Raw genomic sequence first — 10,404 nt, 5'->3', positions numbered from 1 at the left:
TAAATAGTGCAGAACATGTTAGCTATATAATAACCATGTATCCTAATGCAAGTAATGGTCTTCTGAGTCAGCAAAAGTAAGCGACTTGCTATTCCATCCATCGGTAGGCGATACATACACCCTGTATAGCTGCAGCTGGACAAAGCTGACATACTGGCATGGCTACACTACTTTCTTTTGTGTGTGGAAGTGGGAGTGGTCTAACTACATTATTTGACCAATATTTGGTGGAATGAAAAAATTAAAAAGCTCAGTCCAGTGATTGTATACTACGTACCTCAGAGGGTATATGTGTGTGTGTGTGTGTGTGTTCACAGTGTTGACAATAGTACTGCTACTTGTGATATGTACTGTATAGTAGGTACATGTTGTGGTATATTTATTTTATTTTTTGCTTGGTGGGTACATCAACCTTGTGACTTCATGTGTATAGCAACCTAATGTGAACAACACATTACATAAGGTACTTCCCCTTGGAGAATATGTTCCCCAGCATTCTTGACTATACATAACAAGGTTACATCACAACCAACAGAATTGAGTTATTAACCTATGAAAACATCATGCATTGTAAACAATCTTATCATAAGCAACTCTGCAGACAGAACAAAGGAGCTAACAGGAATGCATGCAGTTGTTTCTAGTTACACAATATGTATGTTTCTAGTATTGTTTGTTAATACCTGTTCTTCAAAACTAACACACACATGTAGGTGAGCCAAAAAAACTTAACAGAGGTGATTGAAATGAGGCTTCAACTTCTCTGCAACAACAAAAAAAAATTTGCAGCTAGTATTTTACAAAAAAAAGTCTAAGGAAAAGCACATTTGCATTAAAAAAAAAAAACATTATACAGTTTGTTTCTTACTATATTAAGTAGTGATGTGTAGCTTGTCTCCCTGTGTCTCATTTTACATGTCATCAATACTCTTTTCATGATTGTCATCAAAAGTGCTTTAGAATAATTATAGCTAGGGATGACAAAAAATAAATGGTAATATTAAAAGCTATCAGCATGTAAAGATAAAGTTGAATTGTGAAGGCAATTTATACTACATTTTATATCTTTTTCTACCACTATGTGTTCTTTGTTAAATTCAACCAGTGTAGGGAAATAATGACATAAAATTGTTGTTTTAGTACCATCAACAGGAACAAGCTACTATAACAGTAAATGTCTTATTAATTTTAGTGATGATAATTATGGCAATCCTGTAGATGTGTACAAGCAACATCCATACACTGTGATGACATGTGATAATCACATGCTTTCTAATGCAAAAGGTTAAAACAACACACACTACTGGAACCAATATCAACCATGTTGGTAGACATTGTGGTATTTTCTAGTCCCTCTCTGTGGTAAACAACATGTATATAACTGACACACCCTATAGCCTGTGTATTTATGATTTTGTGATAAACAACATGTTCAAACACAAATTTGTAATGGCACACGTACATGTATGCATTTGTGGGGATACTTTCACTGTACGTGTAGCTAGTACATTGATAATATTCTGTCAACATTTGTCTTATAGTAGCCATCATATTTGACTGTATGCATTATAACATAGTTTCAATTGAACCTAGGAGGCTAGCACTAAGTGAGGTATTTACATACAACTGCATGTGTGATTATACTTGCTAATACCTACACACTATGCACTATAAACATACATGCACGTGTCCATATTATACTGTTGATTTATGTAAGCCTAAAACTCAATTCTAAAGAGCAGACCACAAATACAACTTTGGCATTCATCATTATCATGTGTTACAATTCAGAGAAATACCAACTGTTTACACCAGTTTACTATATAATGCAATTCCATCATTACTTTTATCACAGACATATGAAGAGTATTAAGAGTTAGGCATGACAAATAGAAGTAGTATTCGCAGTGTAGTCTCAGTAAGTACACACAATGGAAGAGCCAGTGTAACTTTGCCTCATTTTCCATCTATACGATTTCAAACATCAGAAGCGAACATCGAGGGCATTCCTGAAGCTCCAGATGCTGGATTTCCGGAAAGCCCTACTGCTGCAATTGGTGGCTTCAGTAATGAACATTTCAATGCTAATCCAAATATTCAGAAAGAAGGGCTAATTTCACTGAAATCAATGAGACAGGATATAAGAAATGTTTGGGAAGATCTCTCAAGTGAAATGCCTGAACATATATGTTCACGAATAACATACAAAACAGCTCTTCTAATTTTTTTTGTTGTACAGGCAATCTATTCTATCATTAATCTTATAAGAGAAACTATTGAGGATGGTTGGAATGCTAATGCTGCTATTTACCTTATCATAGGAATTGTGCTAGGTTTAGTTGGTGCATGTTGGCTGCTTAAAGATACTTATCGGCTTGCAAGAGATTGTAGGCAAGGAATAAATCAATTTCTTGGTCGTAGTGATGAACTTACTAACGTAAGGGGTAACCATGATGGATTAACTGAACAGTGCAATAAAATGTGTAAGTGTTGTCCAACCATAGCCATACCAGTACTTTTCCGAATTTTTGAAGAAATTTTGCTTTACAGTTCACTTATCGTTACCTTGGTAGAATTCATCCACCTGGAAGATTACAGGCTGGAAAGTGCTTGGAACTACATAGACTGTGTTATACTGGGCTTCACTGTAATTACAGAAGCAATTGTCCCGAGAGTCTATTATGTTATATGGCTAAGAGGTCGGAAAAACATTTTGCTGAAAAAAGTTTCTCAAATGCAGACTTATAGATACTACACTCCGTTGAGGCTAACACCTATATTTGCCACAGTTCTAGTTTTGATGCAGATGTCAATGATAGGATGCATTACACTCAGACTGATTGCAGATAACACACGAAGGCAGTACCAAATTCATCCTTTCACATGGGTTGCTATATTCTGTGGAATTTTAATCCCCTTTCTGTCTGTCGCTACATATTTTATCATTAATCAATATTGGATATGGCAGCCTCTAATACATTTGAGAAATCGCGACCCACAAAATACTCATAGAAACGTTGATGTTGAAGGCATGACAGACAGAGATAAATGGATTGGATATGCATTTGATCCAAGTGCTTGGACAATAATGGTTACTTTGTTCCTAACATTTATTGCATTTGCTGTTACTACAAGTGGATTTGACTATGACAATACTCTTTCAGATGATAAAACCTTGAGCGCAGTCTACTACACTTGTTACAGTATGACATTGATACTTTTCCTAGCTGCAAACATACAAACCATTGCTTTCATTCTCTTTATTATTGTACAGCCATGCCTTGGCTGTTTGCCATTTGTCAAAGGGTATAGAAGGCTAAAGTATTGTCAAACAAACATTACAAATATGGTATTTTCAACTAAAGCAGTGGAAGCACAAGAAGTGCATTATTAGTGAACAATTGTTGCAAGTAGTATGTGTAATTATGTAATCACTTATTTGTACCATAATTATACAGAATAGAAAGTTGCAAAACCAGGAACAAAACAGGTTATGAGTTCCCATCTTTTCAGCACAAAGCACTTATAATTTCTAATCAATATATACCGTAAGCCTCTGCATTGAAATGGTGGTCTGGTCATACAAGACACAATGACAAACTGACAAACAAAGACCCTTTGCCAAGTAGCTATGCAGCATGTTGTTAAACAGAAACTCATGATCAGTGAACAATACTAACACAGTACTGAGACATTTGAAAAGTTGCTAGTCACTGTGCTGAAATAGCGGTCTAGCTATGTGAAATCAATTAGACAACAGTTAAGCCCTGTTATTTGGTTACCACATAATTATAATCTTGCTACTCAAACTCATACTACTTCTAAATACTGTGGCATAAACTTGTAAATGCATTTTCTTTAGTTAACTGACAAATCGCTACATTTGGCTGGCAGTTACCTTGTTACTTGGAATTACCACATGTAATCATTTTATTTGTACTGCTCCCACAATAGCCATAACTTAGTAACTGTAAGGTAGCTCTAAATGTATTTCTTAGCTCCCACAATAGCCTTAACTTAGTAACTGTAAGGTAGCTCTAAATGTATTTTTTATTGTATAAATCAATGCGTTTGGCTGGCATGCGCAGTTACCTTGTCGCTTGGTTACCACAGATAATCGTGCTACCCAAACTTGTACTGCTCCCACTGTGGCATAAAATTTGAAACATTTTGGCTCATTTTTCAGTTACTCATATTGCACCTGATTGTTTCTTTATAGATAAAATATTTGAATGTAAGTTACCTTGTTACAGTGGTCCCTCAATTATCTGGCCTTTGATTATCCGAATTTCGATTATCCAAACTATGGAGGTGACCGTTCTATTAAAGCATTTTGTCTAAAAGTGTATATTCTATTAGAGTATTTGTACAGGGCTCTGTATATAAATGAATGGGATTCTATTATCCAAACTTTTCGATTATCTGAACACCCTCAGGGTCCAATGAGTTCGGATAATCGAGGGACCACTGTACTTGGTTACCATGTATAATCCTATTATTCAAACTCATTGTATTGCTATACAATACAGTTCAATATAACTTCTTCAATATACATTGCTGCATGTTGTATAATATTATTATAATAGCTCAGTATATAGTACACTGTTTGCTACTTTTTTTATAGCTACTAGCCAGCATAATTATGCAATTACAAGTACAACAGATGTAAATTGCATACAATATAAGCAGATTAATTCTTTTCTATCCTTGGTTTAGGAGCCACTACTCTTTGTCCACTGGCATAAAGCTTTAGCTATATGCTAAAAATGAATAAGTATAGCAGGGATCCAAGCGATAAAAATGTAGTTAGTGCTGGTAAGTAGTAAAACAATTTTAAAGCTTCTTGGATTAATGCTCACATTTAGTGTATTTCAAACAGGAAGAAATGAGCATACAATAGAGCAATTGCAAGATCTACTGGACTTCCATCAGAGTGGTCAACTTATCGTAATCTCAAAAAGTTATCGCAGAACGAAAGTTGCAAAGCTTATAACCGATACTTACAGCAGCTTGTTAGTCCAGAGCATGACAGTAATCATAAACCTTTATGGTCTTACATTGAAAGCAGAAGACAAGAGAACATTGGCATAGCCACACTAAAAGATGACAAGAAGACAAATATTTTAATCAGATACTTCTCAACTGTGTTTACATGGCTTTCAGAAACTTAAACTATACTGTCAAAATGGATGGCCGACTAGGAAGACCTAAGTGGCATGGTATGCTGAAGTACGACATTCCTGTTAAAATGAGCTGAGTGTTAACAATGGCATTATCCTAAGAGGCAATCGACTGATTATTCCTTCCTCTCTCAATCCTGAGGTCATTGAAAAATTACATTCTGATCATCAAGGCTTCACAGAATGCCAACAGCGAGCTAAAGATTCAGCGTCGTAAAGAAGGACATTGAGGGAAAGGTTTCACAATGCATTGATTGCTCTAAACACAGGTTGAACCATGTGGAGCCATTGTCACCATCACCATTTCCAAACCAATCATGGAAAAAGGTAGGGACTGACATGCTATTTACTAGTCATAGATTACTACCAGGGGTGGCAGAGCAGGCCAAAGAGCAAGAGGGCCAGGCCAGCTGTAAGCTGAAGACCAAAAGAAAAAAAAGGTAATAGCTGCCCTCCACCAACTATATCTCCTTATTTATAACTACACATACGTAGCTAAGTGGCTTGCTACACTGCTTCTCTGAATACTGTGACTGCTCTATTAGAGTATCTAGATCCGGACTGTTCTATTAGGCAGGCAAACTTGACTACTTGTTTCTCATCCACGGATTTCCATGCAGACGGGAGGTCATTTTTCATTAAAGAAAATGCTCTAAATCAGGCTGTCTGTTACTATAAAGATTAGCTAAAGCCTTTTACACGCTATTACTTATGTTTTACCACCGTTTCTGAGGTGCAAGAGATGTTTGCTGTGCTGCAAAATAATCAGTTTAAGTCAGTATTTACAAGGGAAGATTTGGAAAGAATCCCTGAAATGCCAGTATCCTCGTTTCCATCTATAAATAATATTGATATTTGTCCAAATGGTGTTTTCAAACTCTTATCTGAATTGAATCCTTACAAATCTCCTAGCCCTGATGCTATATATCTCTGGACATGTTCTAAACATGTTGCTATTGAAGTTACTCCTATGTTAACCCATCTCTTTCAACAATCATAGTGGAAATCAGCACTATTTATATGTCACTCCGATCTTTAAATCTGGCAAAAGAACTAGCCCACAAAATTACCAACCAGCATCACTAACTTCAATCATATGCAAAGTAATGAAACATATACTCACAAATGAAATTATGAAACACTTGGAAACACATGACATTTTAGTTCCATGCATGTCAGTTTGGTTTTAGATCAAAGCATTCTTGTGAATAGCAGCTGCTTACTGTTACTGATGACTTTGCCAAAGCATTAAATAACAAACTTCAAGTAGATGTTGGTATAATAAGTCAAGTCACCAAGTCAAGTCATTAAGTCTAAGTCCTTGCAATTAGGTTAGGTAATCCTAAGGCTGCAGCACATGTTGATGTCAGACCTTCAGTGCTGGTCACTGTATATAAAGTGTTAATTAATAATAATAATAATAATAATTAGATTTATCCAAGGCTTTCGATAAAGTCCCACACAAAAGAATGCTAGCTAAAATTGAATTTTATGGTATTGGAGGCAAGGTTTTGAAATGATTAGAGTCCTTTTAAGCAATTGTTCTCAACAAGTTTTCATTAATGGTTCCTTTTCTTCTCCTTGTGAAGTCGTATCAGGAGTACCTCAAGGTTCAGTCTTGGGTCCTACCCTCTTTTTATTTACATTAACGACATAACTGAAGGTATTGGTAGCCAGATTAAACTCTTTGCAGATGATTGTTTGATATTATAGAGTTATCCATAGTACAGTTGACCATTAATCACTTCAGCAAGACTTAACAACATTGTCAAAGTGGGCAGACAAAATATATGGCAAATGGCATTTAATATCAGTAAATGTAAGATAATGCAAGTTTTGAACCATCATAGTAAGAGCTTGTTCACGTATGTAATGAATGTCATCCCACTGGCAGTTACAAAACAACACTTGTATCTTGGAATCAAATTACATCACAAACTCTCATGGAAACCTCACATAGACTATTTTTGTAATAAGGCAAACAAAACTATTGGCTTTTTAAAAAGAAATTTTCATCACTGCCCCAAACACTTATGTGAACTAGCATATAAACAATTTGTAATACCTGTTCTAGAGTACTGTTCAGTGTTCACCAATATGGGATCCTTACTACCAATCTTATATCAATCAACTTGAGATGGTCCAGCATAAAGCTGCTCGTATTGTGACAGGGAAACCGTGGAGAAGAGACCATAGAGATAGTATCACCAACATCTTGACATCATTAAATTGGCCAACACTTCAAGAACGTTGCAGACAAGCAAGATTAGTTTTACTGTATAAGATACTGCACAATTTACCAACTATACCTTGCTGATATCTTCCAATAAGATCATCTGTATCAAGGACCCATTTTTCACACAATCTTAAACTTGTGCCTTACCAACCCAGAATTGACTTATGTAAATACTCCTTCCTTCCAAGAACTGTACCCTAATGGAATAAACTGAGTGATGATATATGATTGAAACCAACTGTGTAGAATTATTTAAACAAAAATTAGAACTAATTGTGTAATAATTATTAACTATTTTTGATTGTAATTGTACTAGTACATCAGCACTATACCCCTGGAGGGTTCGGCTGATAAAAAAAAAAATAGCCAGCCTTCTTAACATCAAAATATGTGTGCACGTGATTGATAACAGTAATAATGAAATTAGAGGTGGTGGGGTAAAAAGGGATGCAGGCGGAGATGAGAAACAATTAATCGAGTTTGGCTGGCCTTAGAGTATCTCATTGCAAACATTGGCTCATAAAAGTGGGGGGGGGGTCCCCCATCTCCACCGCCTATGATTAGTACTTTTGTTACATTGAGGTTACCAAGTTGCCTTCCATGACATCACAAAACATAGTACAATATCTCCTGTCAATATTTGCTCGTCATGGCATTCCTGAAACTGTGATTTCAGATAATGGTCCACAATATTCAGCATCATTGTTCAAGTAATTTTCTGAGCAATATGGTTACACATGTTACAAGAAGCCCAAACTACCCCTAAGCCAATGATGTAGCAGAAAGAGCTGTCAGAACAGTAAAGTGTCTGTTAAACAAAAGTAATATCCTATATTTAGCAATGCTTGCTTACCATTCTACTCCTTTAGAGAATGGTTATAGCCCAGCTGAACTACAGATGGGGAGACAGCTATGTGCTGCTTTTCCTGCCATCCCAAAGGAGTTAAAGTTATAGTTACCTGATGTCAACAAACCAAGGAAAAAGGAGAAATCCATGAGAAAGAAGTAGCTTTGATCAGTGACACCGTGCAAAAGATTTAATTACCTTGCCAAAAGGAGAGACAGTTTTGATAATTGATATTGAAGCAGAAGGTGTAATCACAGAAAAACTATCCCACAGATCCTACATGGTCCAAACACCTTAGAAGAGATATGATACCTCTAGCCAATCAAGAAACAGCTTCAAGTGTTGACAATCCAATACCAACACCAATAGAAATTCCTGACGAAACTTTTATTACTGTTTCAGATGAAAACCTTTCTGTAGTTCAGTCTAGAAGTGGAAGAGTCCTCCTATATGGTTTGTTGAAAGTGAATGATCAACAATCATGAACAAACATTCATATCACACCAATTACATACAAACCTAATGTGCACATCTCCCTCCTTAAGTGAGTATGATACATACTACAAAGGTGATGAATCCTTAGCAGTGATTGTAGTAGGCTTGTACTAGTTGTTGTGTAGTTTGTGCTCTCAGTTATCTTATGAGAATCTAGTTATAGTGATAGAGTTAATACTATTACCTGTGTCCAGCTGTTGACACAAATCACTGACACTATCATAATAATAATAATGAATAAAATGTTCGGTTAAAAGCAATAATGAATGAAACCATGTGGGAGAGGATTTACATGTGGGAAACGATTTTTCTTCAATTTTCTAACCCCCTAGCCCTATCCTAAAACCCTAACCCTGTTTCTTGGAGTGGCCTTATCAGTTTGGATCCCTAATTTGTAATTGTTTGGTTTTTGTTGGCTATAGCACACAGCTATATATACATGTGTAACTGTCCTATTATAGGTGACTGCTGTATTAGAGTATCTTGTGTATATATATAGCCTAAATATTTCGAGGTTGAGCAGTGTTCAGGCTAAAAAAATTTTTTTTTTGCGGATTTGTAAACACTCGCAAAATGTTTTAGAGTGTAAATATTAAATATTTCAAGGATAAATGAAACCTCCAAAACCACAAAATCAGTGAACATATTCCCCCTCAAAATATTTAGGCTATACAGTATATAATATATATTTATTACTGTGCAGAAATCAAAGAGATTTAACACAAGTATCAATCATATTACTGATGAAGTGTAGGGGAGTCAATTACAGTGGGGGGAGGGAGTTCCATAACTTAACAGTGGAGGGAAATTTATAGGAGTCCATTCTTAAAGCTGTCCTGCCATTTAGCATTTGTATATCCGGTATGTGGCAGCGGATGACTGAGCACCCGCAGGTGCAACATTGCCGGCAAGCAACACATTGGTATTTCTAGTAGAGGTTTAGGTGAAAATAGATCCACGATGAACTAAAAGACCGGTTTCACCTTTCGAATGTCTGTAACTGAGCTCTGTAACCAATTTCTTGTGCTTCTCCCTTTCAAACTTGGTTAGGTCTGGAGCTTAAAATACATTCTTGTAAAAGTCATTACAATGTAGAAGGAAAGAGCGAGAAAGTAGCTCAAGTTTATCTTCTTCCTTTTGCAAGGATAATAATAATGGTCAATGTTTGTTAGGATTTTTCTTTCCCAAACACACAGATTTAGTAATAGTAACGAAGAATTGTACACTGAAGAACACAACACTGCAAATGCATCACTGTCAGCCTTATTGTTGGGAGAGGACTCAGATAGATTATAAACGATTATATTCCTCTTCCTTCTTTCACGATCAGTTAACTCATCAATTATATCCATAGCGGTACTAGGATGAGGAACATAGTTGCAGGTCCAATTGGAGATGAATCAGTAAGAGATTCAGAAGCATTATCAATCTCCATCTGCAAGTTGCTGTTTGAAAGAGATAAATTACCAATTTTTGATGTAAGTTCCTCGGCAAGATTTGTCAGTAACTTTTTACATGTAACTTCCAGACCTGCCAAATTAGCTGCTTCAAAACATGTTGACCAATCCCTTTGTAAAGCTTATTCTCCATTAATTAATTGAAATTTGTTTTCAAACTCGGAATCAAGTTTGGAATACATCCGATAC

At 35.9% G+C, this 10,404-nt stretch overlaps 2 long non-coding RNA genes across 2 annotated transcripts; one reads left to right on the top strand and one right to left on the bottom strand.

Annotated features, from left to right (window-relative positions):
* Positions 1–531: 531 nt before the first annotated feature.
* LOC136258573 (uncharacterized) lies at positions 532–8,768 on the bottom strand. The gene is made up of 5 exons (XR_010702838.1): positions 8,576–8,768; positions 7,490–7,613; positions 7,246–7,419; positions 869–971; positions 532–811 (listed from the first exon to the last, which is right to left on the bottom strand). It is a non-coding gene; the product is annotated as an uncharacterized lncRNA (long non-coding RNA).
* LOC136258572 (uncharacterized) lies at positions 1,832–8,699 on the top strand. Its single transcript, XR_010702837.1, has 3 exons — positions 1,832–4,815; positions 4,880–5,620; positions 8,286–8,699. It is a non-coding gene; the product is annotated as an uncharacterized lncRNA (long non-coding RNA).
* Positions 8,769–10,404: the final 1,636 nt, after the last annotated feature.

Source organism: Dysidea avara, chromosome 6 (genome assembly GCF_963678975.1).
Source record: "Dysidea avara chromosome 6, odDysAvar1.4, whole genome shotgun sequence".
NCBI classification, from domain to species: Eukaryota; Metazoa; Porifera; class Demospongiae; order Dictyoceratida; family Dysideidae; genus Dysidea; species Dysidea avara.
Note: the sequence above shows the minus strand (reverse complement) of the source record. Positions and strands in the feature narration are given on the sequence as shown.